At 37.9% G+C, this 16,596-nt stretch overlaps 1 protein-coding gene across 6 annotated transcripts in view; it reads left to right on the top strand.

Moving 5' to 3' along the window:
• The window catches only part of drn (zinc finger AN1-type doctor no), a 38,710-nt gene that overhangs the window by 2,816 nt on the left and 19,298 nt on the right, over positions 1–16,596 (top strand). For 2 of the 6 annotated variants that reach the window (XM_074096476.1, XM_074096471.1), the window contains exon 2: positions 7,205–7,342. The exons of 1 other annotated variant lie outside the window; for it this stretch is intronic. The gene's annotated coding sequence lies outside the window, so the exon portion shown is untranslated. Of the gene's footprint in view, positions 1–7,186; positions 7,343–10,026; positions 10,338–16,596 lie in introns of those variants that run through there. 3 more of the 6 variants (XM_074096472.1, XM_074096473.1, XM_074096474.1) reach the window with 3 other exon arrangements.

Genomic DNA, 16,596 nt, shown 5'->3' with positions numbered 1-16,596 from the left:
ATAAACCTACTTGTAAAAGGAAATAAAATATTTTATTTATTTAATTAAACCTTTTAACTTTAGAACATTGATTTGAAAATAAAGCAGACATTATGGAAAAACAAACATAATAAGACTACAGCCTATTTAAAAAAGTGAAGATAACGGAAAAGCAGAAATTATGGTAATGCTAATATTATAGGAATGTAAACATTATGAATAGACGACTTCCTGAGATTGTACACATTTTAAATAGCAGACATTTTGAAAAAGCTGACAAAATAGAAGTGCTAACATTGTGACAACGCAGACGTTTTGAGAATTGTACATTTTAGGAAAACAGACATTTCAGGCCTGAGCCGAATGGGTAAAGAGCTTTAAAGAAAAGAAAGAAAGAAAGAGGTCTATTTTGGCTCCATAAGTACCACCTAAAACTAAGACTAGAACTAGCACTAAAACTATGTTACTTGGTGACACAGCAGGATACCAAAAAGACTTTTACAGACTGCAATGTAGGATAATGAATAGATTTCTTTTTCCCTGAATGGCAACACTGGCATAGATCGCTCGTTTTTGGCTCGAAATTCGAACTTGTGATGTTATTTTGCTTAATATACAAAACAAAATAATGTACAAAATGTATCCACCCAATATCATATTTTCTCAAGTTTTTCGCGATTCCAAGGTCAAAGAATCGAATTGCTTTAAAATTGCAGAGAAATAATGCGTTGTTTGGGAGAAACATGTCAAAATGGTGTTATAGAGCGCCATCCTGCTCTGTCTCGTTTTTTTTGTCCCATTCTGGCGGTTCACTTTTATATTATAGATTGCTGGTAGTTTTTCTTTACTACAGTCATACACAATAATTTAGTTTTCTCAAACATGCTCGGAAATGTATGCGTTAATATCACGAAATAGAGACATGAAGTTTCTCATTTATGGCTCCCTACCACCTCCCTACATAACTTCTTTGCCTAGGCCATGAAGTATGTATGAAAATCCATTATTGTCCGCTGCTCTCACTTTTTAAATTTGCTTACTAATATTAAACTGACAAAAGAAAAATTACAAACAGCCAACCACCACTACTCTGTAAGCATTTGCGATGCGATGCGATGCGATGCGACGGACGGACGGACGGACGGAGGGATGGAGGGATGGATGGATGGATGGACGGACGGATGGATGGATGGATGGACGGATGGACGGACGGACGGATGGACGGAAGGACGGACGGACGGACTGATGGACGGACGGACGGAAGGACGGACGGACGGATGGATGGATGGATGGATGAATGGATGAATGGAACAATGGATGAATGGATGGATGGATGGATGGACGGATGGATGGATGGATGGATGGATGAATGGATGGACGGATGGATGGACGGATGGATAGATGGATGGATGGATGGACGGATGGATGGATGAATGGATGGATGGATGGACGGATGGATGGACGGATGGACGGATGGATGGATGGACGGATGGATGAATGGATGGATGGATGGATGGATGGATAGATGGACGGACGGACGGATGGACGGAAGGACGGACGGACGGACGGACGGACGGATGGATGGATGGATGGATGGATGAATGGATGGATGGATGGACGGATGGAAGGACAGATGGACGGACGGACTGATGGACGGACGGACAGATGGACGGAAGGACGGATGGATGGATGGATGGATGGATGGATGGATGGATGGATGGATGGATGGATGGATGATGGATGGATGGATGGATGGATGGATGGATGAAATATTTCCTCACACTGTTTGAGAAAAGCACTATACAAGCCTCGGCCAGAACAGGGATTGCTGGACTGGTTTTATCCAAATCTCTACCCCGAACTCGTCCATCAATCCCATTACTTCATGGCCTCTGCAGTAATGTACTATTAATAAATACTTCAGATGTGAATTCACTAACAGCATAATGTGATCTTATCATAAATAGGCTACATACAAGCTGAATATTGCAATTTGTGGATGCTTGTCATATTATTTAAACAAATCTCTTTTAGATAAAAAAATCTATCTATTTTATCCTACGAATAAATAATAAATCAGGAAGCGTAATTAGAACAAATTCCACACAAAAAGTAGCCATACCTAAAACCAAAACGACTTATGAATCAAATACGAATCAATTTCAAGGTTGCAAATAGACCTTCTTGTTGATTGGTTAAAATTCAGAAACAAAGCAGGGATTGGTTGGCTCGCGTGATGCGACGTCAGATGGCGTTCAGACAGATCACTACATCTAACTTTCATATATTGATAATGATAGTTTGTTTTTTAAGTGACTTAAAAGGAAAAGGAGGAGGTTTTCAATTCGGTTGTATTTTTTTTACTGTTACCTCAGAGCTCTGTCATTTATGAACCGATTTGAGAAAAATATTTTATTTTTTTGTATAGATTATTTATACCGCTTAAACCCCCCCCCATAAGCACAAAATCAGGATCTGATGATTGGTTCCTAAGGAAATCGAGGGAACTCATATTGAAAATACAAACTGAAACAAAGATGCACAGAAAAACCAGAAAAATAGATAGTACAGACACCAAATCTCTCCTATGCACCACATATCTCAGCTTGTTTGTTTCTTATTTAGTCACTTAAGCAGCGACACTAGCGACATCTATGCTGTAGCCCTCATCGAGAAACTTTTCGAGGGAACTTTTCAAATATTGTAGGGACACCTATGGTAATTTGGATTTTTTGGATATATTTAGTAGTGCATTTGCTCTTGAACATCATCATTTGATGAAGTGGAACTAATGATAAAGACAACTGAAGACCACAGTTGACCATCGGAATTAGGTACTACTCAATAACAAGTATTTCACGTGTTTACTTTCAATTTTTTAACACAGTTGCTAAGCAATTTATGCTCCTCGTTAATGCATATGGTGAAATGGAACGGGTGGTGAAGCACCAGGACTCTTGAATAATGAACATCTCTGCATCGGAAAAAGCAATCTTTCGGAAAAGGTGATGAGCAGTTGACATTAAACTATTGTTATTATTCACATTAAAAATCGTAAAAAATATAAAGACTGTTTTGTACTGTTTGGGCGATACAGGAAAAAAGAAAGTATGAAGAGGGGTGAGGAAACTAATACTGACCATCTCCAACTGATAATGTATTTGAATATTTTTGAATATAAATCTAATTTTACGACTATTTACTTGTGGAAAGTGATCCCTGGACATTTTAATTTTGCATTGTTCCTGCACCACTTCATAACACGTTGGCATGATAATTGAGCTGTTCACAATCAAAAATGCGAAAATTTGACGTGAGCTCACTAAACTTGCAAAATAAATTTCAGTCAAAATTAAATTTCGCGCATGCGCACATTAGCGCAGGACACGCTTAGGACACGGTATGCATGCTTATAGCACATTTACAATTCCTGACTTATTATTTGTTCTTAGGTTTTATCATCATTATTGCACTTAGGTAAATTTGGAATTGGTAATGATCAACAAACTTGCAATAGAGTGGCATCACAACAACTTAGTTCCCACTGGATTGCTTATTTATTTTTTAGCTATTATTATAATTTGGATATATTAACTGTGAGATGTTGTGTCCGATGACATACCAAAGTCACTTTTCTCACTCTCTGGTTGCCTTACCCTTTTGAACCCAGCTGATACGATTGTGAGGGTTAATTACCTTTGAATTTGACGTTGATAGTACATAAGGTCCACTGTCATAACTTACATTTGAATTTTGACATGGATTGTACTTAAACTCTTTATTGCACATAAAAATAAAAATACCGATACACAGAGAGGAGAGCAAAGGCAAGTTTATCCCTATTCATATTCATTTTTATGTAAATGTTGACTTTATGCAACTGTTGCTTCCTTTAATTAAAGATTTCTTTTAAATTACAGTCACAAATGTTCATCTGATGCATAAACCAACCTACCAGGGCTAAAGCATATGATATACACACTTTAGTTTCTCAGTGCCAATACATTTACCTAAACAAATATAATATATAATAAATTAATTACATACAGCCATGTGGCATGTGGATGTGGCATATGGTTTGAAAAGTGACCATAGTAAAAAATCATGGCAATTGCAAAGTGCATTAAGTATTACACAAACAACTTACCCTACGTTTCTGGCGTGTCGCCATTGAAAATAAATCAACCAATAATGTATAATCACTTTTGTTGTTATTAAGTGACTACAACCTGCTCCTCAAAACCATCAGGCACCTAAGTGCCATGATCGCGGAGGTGCATTGGTGCAAGTATTTTGGTTTACTCTATTCATTATATATAATGCATTTAGACTTTACTATTAAACAAAGTGAATATTGCACCACTGTGGAATCTTTTCTTAGTAGGTAAATGCCACAAGCTAAGTGCATAAATTCATTAGCTTGTGAATATGACATTTTATTGTCTCACAAATCTTACAATCCACTGTGGCTCAATACTCAAAGACTATAACTACCGTACAACGGCTAACCGATAGTGTCTTTTCCAACCTCGACATTGGCGGAATCATCGATAGTATCGATGGAGCTATACTTTTAAGAATTGAATTGAATTGAATTGAAAGACTATAAATGGAATGTTTTAATTTAATTTTATTAGCTATAGCTCGATTTTAATGAAAATTTGCACTTCAAGGTTGAATATTTTGCAAACAAATAACTGAATCGAAAAATCGTTTGAGCAATTCCTAATGGTTTTAAAAGACCTATCCAACCCCACAATGCAAGGCTGGATGAGAAAAAAAATTACCCCCACTACGTCTATGGGAGGTACAGTCACCAGCACCAATATCAGACACAACAACCGTGCATAAATATCTGATACGACTCTATTTCTAGGGCCGGAAGGACGTGTCAGATATTTTTGCACGCTCCGCTGTGGCAGATATTAATGCTGGTGACTGTACTCTAAAAAAATTTGTTTGAATTTTTTATTGTACCATTTTGTCGGCATAGTTGACATATATATTCGTGCAAAAATACAGCTTTCTAGCATTGATAGTACCTGAGCAAAGCCGCGGACGGACAGACAGACAGACAGACATGGCGAAATTATAAGGGTTCCGTTTTTGCCATTTTGGCTATGGAACCCTAAAAACTCAATATAATTGATCCTATCTCAATAGATAATGTTGGAATTGGAAATGATTACCTACATGCAGATAAAAACATGGTATGTTCCAAAAATATTATTCCTCAAAAAAATATTATTTGTAATAACTTTCCTTTTGAAAATACAAACTGAAATATAGATGCACAGAAAAACCAGAAAAATAAGACCAGCACTGGGAATCGAACCCAGGTCCTCGGTATTCCGTACCGCGTGCTATACCGCTACGTCCGCTACCGCTACGTCCGCTACCGCTACCAGCAGTGGTGTGCATCTATATTTCAGTTTGTATTTTCAATTTAGGTTTTACGGAATGACCGTAAAAGTAAAAATTTGGAATTGAAATAAAAAATACAAAAAGAGTCCAAAAAACAATCTTAACTTTCCTTTTGCCCATTAGTGGGACACATGAAACTTAAATAAAAAATAAAAAACTTGCAATGAGCTGTAATTTTTTTAAATGTCAAGAGTGACATAGTCACAAAATACATAGTAACAAAAAAAAATAATTTTTGCTTTTTCTTAATTTTCTTTATAATTAACATTTTAAAATTTGACATCTGTAGCTTCAGGGGTTTAGATTTTCCATGTTATGTATATCACTTATCTTAACCCTTAGGATTAAAAACGAAAGTAGGTAGCCACAAATACGACTTTTTTCTTGATCTACTATATTCTAATTTAGTTTATTTATTTGTAATTGAATTGTTTTTATTAAAAACAATACTTTTTAGGAAAGAAATATTTTTATTCTCATTATTTAAAGTTGAGTCTATGATTTTACCATTACATCACTTCTGATATGCCCTATTTTAATTTTTGACTAACTTCCCATCTACCTCATTGTGTGGTATTTTTCCTTCATTTGGGTCAGGTCCCTATCTGTGTTGTTCTGTGAACCACAAATTGTGTCTATTATATAGAGATAATGGTAACTTATCAGATATGTATGTTTGTAAATGCTTATGTGCTGCATAATGATAGCAATCTATTTTTACCACTTTGTGTAAGATGCCACAAGCACTATAAGCACACATGGTGGGTTTGTTAAGGATTCTGATAGGTATTCCCATCATTATTAGTTACTAGCTTTTGCCCGCGACTTCGTCCGCGTGGAATAGTTATTTTGGGTAGTATTTAATTTTTTTAGGATACCTATTCTGCCAATAATATAGAACTACTGCAGTTTACTGAAAGTAACATATTTTACTTAACATTTTTTTTGTTTTTACCTTTTTTGGTAAAACATAAATATTTTGCGGATAGTTACACTTTAGCGATACGACGTGTATTATTCTACCTTAACACAAAAAGAAAATAATAATAAAGTAGTTAAGCAGACCTTTTTAGTGACCTAACTCTCAGCTCTGTTGGTTTTTGGTCCATTTTGACGCATAGTCCTTTCATATGTAATTTCGTACAGAAATTTCGAGTAACTCAGTTGCAACTGGTGCAAGCACATCTAACTATCTATCTCGATATACTTAGGTATACTTATAAAAAAGATACAATTATAACCAAGTCTCTATAACCTACTTATTATGCATATAATCGCTCGTAATTTATTTTTAATTGTATTTTTTTTCTTTTTGCTGTGTGTGCCGAAATTTGGCAAATAAATTTATTCTTTCCTTTTTTATTTTTTTATTGCTTAATAAACTTAAGTAAGGTATGTACCTACCTAATGCCACAAAAAATAATCAGTATTAATCGGAACACATTAATAGCTCATTCATTGGTGCATCAGCTGTTCACAAAGCATTGGGTAAACATATTGTACATACATCATACAAATAGAAGAATAATAATAATATCTAGTGACAAATAGTAGTAATAAATAAGTATGTCGCAAATCAAAGTGATCAAGTGCGGTGGAAAAATAATAAATATAGAATTAGGAAAGTAGAGGTTAGGCAAAGTTGTATTAAAAAGTACCGAACACTAACTTGTATTTTCTTTACTAACTATCGCGTTTTCGTAATTGCAACGCTTGCATGTATTCGCAGACATGATTATAATTAAGTGTGGGTACGTGTCTACATTAAATTAACTCAATGTAGAATGCCTATTGGCCACAGGTGGTGTATCCATTCATTGTGATGCCGGTGGATGCTGACCTCAACTGCACAGACGTGGTCTCGCCTGGCTGTGAGCTGAAGGGTCTGCGCACTTGGAAAGACATTTGTCTGGTACGGAATTCACTTTTCCAACATCAGGTATGTACGCACATCATCCACCTACCAACCATGAATATAACGAAGTTACTCTGATCCCGCAAAGTTTGAACTTCTGGTTGATTTGACTATACCTATTTCGATTCTAGTATTACTGGTCACTTTATACCGGAGGTTATAATTACACATACCGAAGCTGAGATTACCAGTTTTCATTCCTCCCTTTGAATCTCCCTCTGCATTGAGTTGCAAGTTCAATTCAACTTAACTAAGTCTACTGCCAAATACAATTACTAGCTGTATCCCGCGACTTCGTCAGTGAAGAATTCGATCATTTATCGCTATCTCTCAATATTTCAAGATAACAAATATCTTACACCTACCACCATACCGTGGTAACGGTAACCGTGTGCCAAGTTTCATTCAAATCCTTTTGGCCGTTTTGTTTACATACCAAAATTCATTTGGATTTGGATCTGTCCAGTCGTTAAAGGAGTAACAAAGACACATGCACACACAAACTTTCCGCATTTATAATGTTATTATTATACTCAGCGGCACAAAATTTGGCCCACTCTACATACAAAATTACCTATTTCTGCATACATTTGAGGGCCACATTTTTTGCCGCTTAGTATACATATAAATGGTAGGATGATTTCGAAGTAACATCAAAAACCTCTTCTGTTTGTCGTTCTGTGTCACTTCGAGTTTATTCAGAATTTGTGGTTCTTTGTTGTATGACAAAAGCGCCATTGTAATGTTATCGAAATTTATTACGCACCAGCATTGGAATCCGACCAAAGATACCACTGTCATTATTGTCTCTTTCCGTTTTCAACTAAGTCATTTTCGATTGATTCCCAGTTTAATTAGGTTGGATTGTTTGTTTGTTTACTAATCTCCATGTGTTGAGTTAGTTATTCTGGAGTAAAACTTTCTGGAGAAAGCTGGGCATTTACTCACTGGGGGCTGGGGATTTTGTCTTTTAAAATTTTGGTATCGATCGATGGAGTTATACATTAAATCTTCCGACGTTTGACAGGCCTGACATTGACAACCATCAGCGGTATGCTGTTCTCGAGTGAAAGCACGAGTTGTATTTTAAATATATAGTTAACTAGCTTATGCCCGTGACTTCGTCTGCGTGGATCTAGGTTATCGCGCGGTGGCGCCCTCTACCGGAATAAAAGGTATCCTATGTTGATCCTTGGGGTTCAAACTTATATTTACCAAATTTCATCAAAATCGGTTCAGTGGTTTTGACGTGAAAGCGTAACAGACAGACAGCCAGAGTTACTTTCGCATTTATAATAAGTAGGGATTTAAAATAACCTGAAACTGTCTAATAATATGTGGATTGGCCGAGATATTTTGTATTTCATACGTAGGACGTTCAAATAAATATACGGGAGGAAGAAAGAGACACGAGAGGACCTGCTTTCGTTAATTTTGATTTGGCTTCTTTAATTAATTAATTGCTGACACTTCTCGCAGAGTTTAACAAAAACGGCGATTTCCTTCATTGACCAGTATACACACGCACCCGTAAGCATATTTATTATGATACTAAAATAACGGTAGGTGAACTGCGTCGTATTTGTTGACTGCTCGTTCATGCTCCACGTGTATTCATCTTTCTTTGTCCGTCTCTTTGTAAGTCCCTTTTTAGTGCCTAATTGTGACAGTTAGTTTACCTGAAATATTAAGCCATTGTTAAGTACCCTGCAAGTCGATCTAGGGCGATTTTGTCGTCAATCGTGGTCGTGCGTAGCTCGTAATGCCGTGGATTTATGAAGCGGCGGCGGGCGCGTGTGCTCGGCGTGGAGGTCAGCGCCCTGGCCCAGGACTAATTCGGGGGAGATCGACGATTCTCCGCCGTCGGGGCTTTGTCTGCGACCGCCGCCGCCACGGTCACTCCTCGCTCCCTTGATTCGCACATATGACTTTGTTTGTATACCTACGCGCGCCGCAATCACCTCTTACGACCTTATTACCATTATAATAATTTGTTGTCATTGTCAGTAAACAAGTGCAAAAAATAATGCTCTGTGTGTCGTCAATAGTCGTGATCAATGTGTCGTGTACTACAAGCATAAATACAGTTAGCAAGTTTTTGAAGTTGACGAACATTTTAAATTTTATTGTTCACTTCATGCAGTTTAAGACAATTTCCTCGTGTTTACTTTTTCGAGTTCAATGGTCGTTGAAGTTCGTTTGTAGGTATATCGACCTCCTCAGGAGTTTCAGTCACATACCTAGGACTAAGCCCAAAAATAAGTGCTTGAAAACCCAAAAATGCTGACGTTACTTAATACTTAGGTATGCTTAAAATTTAGCTCTGTATCTTGAGGAGTTAAACGAAATACTTTTTCTCAGTCAAAAGTCATTCTTGTTGAATTTATTTGAGCGTGCGAAAGCGGTGACTAATGAAAGATAGAGAACTCTTACTGCGGACAAAATTGTATGACTCATTCTGTGTGGCGCATTTCTCAAGCAAGTTTCAATTCCTGGTAGGTACGCAATGTATAAAATAACATTAGGTCTGTATGGTCTATTTGTAACTGTGATAATGGTTTGATGCATGTTGTGATGGCGAGATAGCCATTTGTGCGAAGCATGTGTTTATCAGGCGGCGAGCAGGCGCTTGTTTGTATTGGTGAGTGCGTGCGCGTGTGGACTGTGGAATGACGCGAATAGTTGATGGCGGCGGCGGCGGCGGGCGGCGACCGCGCTCGGCGTGCGTTCGGGGCTCCGGCCTCAGTCCTCTGCTGCCACCCGGAGCGCGCGATACGGAGCTCGCTGCAGCGAGGCCGATTCACGTTTGTGTTGCGAGTCTACTTTATTGTGCGCGTTTAGTTTTGCAACACATTTTCGAGTAAATTGCGACTAATGCACCTTATCTAGCGTGATAGTGCGTATTAGTCTGTTCTGTTCGCTGCGCTCTGTTTGAAATTGGCTGTGATGTTGTTTGTGCTAGTGAGGCGCTTTCGAGCGTAGTTTCTACGTGGCTATGGGCTCGTGTTCCAGCTCGAAGGTAATGTTAATGTTTGCGGTTAAGTAATTGTGGCGTGTGTGTGTGGTGCGTCGGCCGCAAGATGTGTCGGAGGCGACAGGAGTTGGGGGCAGCCAGACGAGGCTGTTTGAAGGCCGCCGCCCCGACCTTGGTGCAGAAGGTCGACGGCCTCACGTGTTTAGTTAGAACTTTACGTGCAATTTTAAATGCCCCTCCGTTATTGTGCATTTGTTGTGGTCGTGACTATAGCGTTTCTACTTTTTTTTTTAATATTAGACAGTTGTACAATATAATAAATGTATTTATTGCGAAAGGTCCAGCTGTCGGTTAATTAATTTATTACATTAAACAATAATAACTGTTGAACTCCGCTTAGTATTAAAAAATTTAGACCCGTAACGGAATTTAATCATATGCAGAGGGGATACTGATTATTAATAGCTTATGAAACTTACGATGAAATAATATCTAGTTAAGTGATGGTTTTTCAGTTACTGGGCAACAGTTTCGCGCGGGCTAAAACTTGTTATGTTAACATGCGTTTTTCCAGAGGTAAGACCAACCTAGAGCGACTGTTTGCTCCTGAAAACCCTCACATAACAAGTTTTATCGAAATCGGTGCAGCCGTTTCCCGGATCCCTGTAAATTAATAAACAATTGCTCGTTTAAAGGTTTACATTAGAAGATTAATTAGATTAGGTATGGTGCAATGTCTTAAGCAGTTGGGTTTGTAATAACCAAACGATTAATAAAATACATCCGCTTCAGCGAAATAAATTCTGGCACGGATTGCTGAGCATCGTGCCTTGTAGAAGAAAACCTTGCAATTTATTTACATAGCCGGTCACGTTCATTAATCTGTTGATTCCAACATTCCCTAAAACACGTTTCATGTTCTAGAAGCATAAGAACCGTACGCGTACGACGTAAGTAAGCAGGTTCCAATTAAATAATTACCTACTTGTAATTTTAAACGTACTCTACTCTTTGTTGGTCCCTTCTCCTACCTGATAGAAAGGCCATTGTCGTTTTACCATAGTAAGACGGCTCTTACATCAAATGGGCTCGGTTTTTTTTTCTGTTACTAACTTTTAGTGAAGAATATTTATGCCGAGTATGAACAATACTTGTGACAGTTTTTGAAGTTCCATACTTATCGAAAATACAAACTGAAAACATATGATGCACAGAAAAACCAGAAAAAGAGACCAGCGCTGGGAATCGAATCCAGGTTCTCAGCATTCCGTGCCGCGTGCTATACCGCTACACCACCACTGGACAGGACAGGAGTACAGACACGAATTTCTCCTATGCACCACATATCTCAGCTCGTTTGTTTCTTATATAGTCACTTACTCGTAAGCAGCCACACTAATTTGTATTTTCGATATGGGTTTTACGGGATGACCGTAAAAGTAACAAAATTTGGAGTTGAAATAAAAAATCCAAAAAAAAACTCCAAAAACCAATCTTAGTTTTTGAAGTTATCACAAAAAAGACCACATAAATAAAGATATTTTTTTCATGTCGTGAAGTATTGTCACCTCTAGATTTTTTCTCAGAATAGTACACTGGCTTATTACTGTAACTGTGCCTCAACTGCTGATGTTTTCATTATTGGTTATTTTATTTGGTTTTGTTTTTTTATTTTTGATATCTAAATTTTATTACTTTTTGTTTGTTTATTTTTTGTGAATTTTTGTCGCCTTCCGTGAAGTCACCAAACGGTCACAGCGGAAGATCAGCGTTGGCCTGTACGGCCAGCACTATGCTGAGCTGAGACCGCTTCGCAATTTCGCAAATACCTACTTAATATTAATACTTACTTTATACTTGTTTATTTTGTGTTGTATGTAATTTGCGAAGTGCGAATAAACATTTAGATTCTATTCTACTATTCCAATTTTTTACTTCCTATAAAAAATCACCCGACTAATTTTGTGATAATTATATTTTTTAATGGAATAAGACAGTAATAGTGTCGGGTTACTCTGATTAAAACATATCTATCACTGCGTTCACTTCGTTCGGGATCGGTACTCACCAAACGTGTGGTGGACGCAGCATTATTTTTTATTTTTTCTACTCCTGTACTTTTATTTGACAATTAAAGGTCCACGAATACAATGATATACATAATAAGTTCGGGAAAAAGTCTATTACTATGGCTCATAAAAGCACACTTATGGAGCTTTTTAATTGCTTTGAAATTCATAATAATACAGTTCAATGAACTTGCTTTGACAGTTAACTTTTTAAATTTAGGATTTCTTACCTCTATTTTGAATAAATACACTACCAACATTACATTGAAATTATTTCACAACATTTTTATTCAGTTACTAATCAATAAACGTTCAAAAATAAAATTTAGTTTCCATATTTTCTATGTTTAGCCCTAAGTTGAGCATTCCATTTATTTCAAGTGTTGTTTGCCATAATAGTACAATGTGTCTTAAGGGCGGTAAATAAGGAATTACGAACGAGTCTATTAGAAGCCCGAAGTCGAAGACTGAGGGCTTTAATGAGTCGATGTTCGTAATTCTAGTACCGCCCGTGCGACATACAATGTTTTAATCACATTTGCGAGTGAAATTGTAAATTTTGAAAAGAAAAACTAATATTTTTTCAAAAATTGCCGATACCGGTGACTGCGCTCTTGGCTAAACTTGCAATACTTACATATAACACACCAATGCTTCTAATACCTATTAAAATCTACATGTGGTTGTAGTAATTCGGGCATTATCTACCGTTGTACCCTGAGATTATCTTTCCGATTTCAACAAAATTTGGGAGGTAGACTCAGTCCATGATTCCGAGCTGGAAAAACAGGCTCTCCAGATGTGTGTCCCCACAACATTGTATATATGTGTCCGTTTTGTTACGAAAATTATTAAGAAAAATTCCCATTTGCGGCATTTTGTTTTGAAATTTGTGTTACCATATGAACTTGTAAATTTTCGTCAGCAGCAGGTATGGCAATGCGCTTATTTCATTGTTGTATTCCATATACTTACTGAAAAATCTCTCGCATTGTAGCGTAGCGGCGCGGTTGAAAGAGAGAGCTATACGGAACGGATAGACGATGCACGGTGCCGCGATGCGTGTGCGCACCGTGCGCGAGCGCGATCAGCTGACGCCGCGGCGGCCATCTTGCTATGCGTGTTCGATTGTCGCCGCGTCATTGTGCTCGTTTGTGACGTAGTATTCTTTCAAATGCTAATGTCATTGTCCTTCCCTTCCTGTCCTGAGCATGTATTGTCACTTTGGCATAAACCTGTTGTCATTGAGGAGAAAAATGTGTTACTAGTTTCCTTGTTGCGAAACCACGCGGAAGGTAGGTTCGTTTGGTCGGATGCGAGACCCTGGCTCGTCTATTTTTGGTCAGCGCCTCATTTCCGCCGCGGAGAGACGTTTAAAGCTGTTGTTTTCCCTGAATACGCACCGCGTTCAAAAAATTGTGTAACACTACTTGGCAAAAAAAAAACTTATGTTACAACCTATTATCCAGTATTGCTTAGTTTGGGACTAGGTCAAGGGCTATCTATCGCGTATGAATTAGCCGCTAGAGGCGCTAGTGTAGCGTGAGGTCTCCGAAATGTCAAATCTCATAGTTTTTGGGTGAGCTACGCAAGTTTATTTATAATTAGAATAATTTTGTGAATATTTTGTATTACCTGAAATTAATTATGGTAATTATGTCTTTCTGAAACTTTTGTCCTCCCTTTTTTCCGAACAAAACGGTACTGTGCAAAACTGGTTGCTCGATATTTTTAAGGTACGGTTTTCAGGTGTATTAAATATGATTTTAATCTAAACTTTGTTTTTACGCCCGTAATAACAGACGTTGAAAGCTACACTTAAAAACCTCACGCAACAGTGGCGCCATCTAGAAAGACAAAAAACGATGCCCTCATTGGTGTCAAGTCTGTTAATTTCAAATTAATATTACCTGATTATTTCCCATTTATGTATAAGTCACCGCTCATATTTTCTTAGTTTCCTTACGAACATTGCTTTAAATGGTTGTTACAGTTGAGGTTTTGTTCCACTATTCGTGATCTGGAAGGATTTCTGTGCACTGCACGATTTTTGTGCCTTTAGAGGGTACCGTTATTGTTACCGTTGACCACCAACTGGTCAGACCAGTATTTTGTCTCAATCCAACTTTTTTTAAATTGGATGAACACGTGGGCCCATTCCATTAAGAAATGTTGATACCTATATGGAACGAAGTAGTCTTTCAGTTCTCAAACGCTTATTACTTGTTACGGCTCTTTAAAGGATGGTTACTAGTCGACCTACATTCCGTTCGCGGGAGGTGCGGAGGATACAAAGTTTATACATGTGCTAGTTGGTGATTTATTCTTCAGTTAGTCCAACAGTTGTACTTATTTCATAATGATCACTTGATAAGATTATTATATTTACCGTAAGATTATAGGAAGTCGTCAAATCTTAATTGTACTTATATAACTGGTTTACGTATTTTTAAAACTAAAATTAACCGTTTCTTAGTGTAAGTTTTCGGATACAAAATACGTCTCGATCGCGTTCGCGTTAAAATCTCAATTTGTATGGAAACACGAACAGCGCCTCTAGCGGAACGTTTGCGATGTTCGTGTTTTCATACAAATTGAGATTTTAACGCGAACGCGATCGAGACGTATTTTGTAACCGAAATCTTACACTAAGGGCACTGGTCATCTAACTCGCTAGTGTATTGTATTGTAAGTGTTGTATCGGCTACCTGAGCGCGATATTAAATTGTTTGGCTGTATACGTGTGGGATCGACCTCGTGGGGGCCTTGATGCTGTTGAGAATTAATCTTATTGTTGAATGGTTTTTTGTTAACAACTTCGCTAAATTCTCATAAGGTACGGACGGCTCACGGTTTGCTGACAATACTTTGTGATAATTTTAAGGGTTTTTTTCTGAATACGTATGAAATTATTTTTTATTTCATTTTTGTCTTGCGTTTTTAAAATAGCAGTTGTTTATTCTTTACAATTTGTGCCCACTTCTTTAAGTATGTATTTTGCAAGTTATCACAGTTGATTACAGTCATATGGATTGCCTAGTGCATAGAGTCGTCAACAGTTGACATCAACAGTGGTGGAGTCTTCATTGTGCCGTGCCAGAAATTCCTGTCAAACTATTAGTCTCACGATTCTCAAGGGAAAGTTTTGTTGTTTTAATGTTAAAAAAAAAGAGTTTAGATTGCGTGAGGCGGAGGTGCACTTGATTCTCTTAACAAATTCATCAAAGACGGGTTCAGTTAATCCTGTAAGGTATTTTTGCCACATGTGCGTCACAAAAGGGTGCAGCGTCGCGTCGTAGGTCGGCGTGACACATGTCGGAGTGTCGGGTCGGTGTCGGTGCAGAAGCGGAGCGGGTCGCGCTCGCGCTCGAGTTGCGTAGCGAGCACTCCGCAACTGGGTCAGCGGGCCACGGCGCATACACGACGCGACCGCTCCGCCCCGCGCCTCCGACGACGGCACCCGACACTAGTCTACTAATATACACCCACACGCTTATCTTGCTATGCCTTTATCCAACAAGTTAGCTCGTGCAATAGAAATAACCTTTAAAAATCCTCTAAAATTTGTCCAATTCCAAGTAGAAATATTGTTACTCGGTCAGAATTTTCACCAGTTATATCAGATTAATAAAATTTCGGAAATTATTCGTTCTAATGTACAGTCAAGTGTAAAAATATGAACTTATTCAGTTTCAAAAATAAGTACCACAGACTCTTATTCCGACGTAATAGCGTAGTAACATATTTTTAAGCCCCGACACAAAAAGAGGGGTGTTACAAGTGTGACTGCTATGTGTGTCTGTCTGTCTGTATGTATGTGGCACCGTAGCTCTTATACGGGTGGACCGATTTGAATGCGTTTTTTTCATCGAAATCGGTTCAGCCGTTTTTGAGATATTGAACTTTGTTGAGTGGTTCGAGTAGATACTTATTTTTGCACTTGACTGGACAGTATAAAATTATGGCCAGTACGGTTAAAATTTGGCAACTGCGGCTAGTGACTAGGCATTGCATCGCGGCCCGTATTGTAATGCTATAATTGAACATCACGTTTCCGAATAGTCGAGTGCTAGTCACCTTGGCACAGTTATTTCGTACCAAAAGTTACATGCATTTTTATTTACCAATATCTTCGGATAAACACTCAGTTTCCTTTAGATTCTCTTAATTTGTGTTCTATTAATTTGTATTTATTAAAGGGGTGTTATAAGTTTGACCGCTATGTGTGTCTGTCT

The sequence above is a fragment of the Choristoneura fumiferana genome, chromosome 13 (genome assembly GCF_025370935.1).
Source record: "Choristoneura fumiferana chromosome 13, NRCan_CFum_1, whole genome shotgun sequence".
In the NCBI taxonomy this organism is placed as follows: Eukaryota; Metazoa; Arthropoda; class Insecta; order Lepidoptera; family Tortricidae; genus Choristoneura; species Choristoneura fumiferana.
This window is presented reverse-complemented; position numbering and strand designations above follow the sequence as displayed.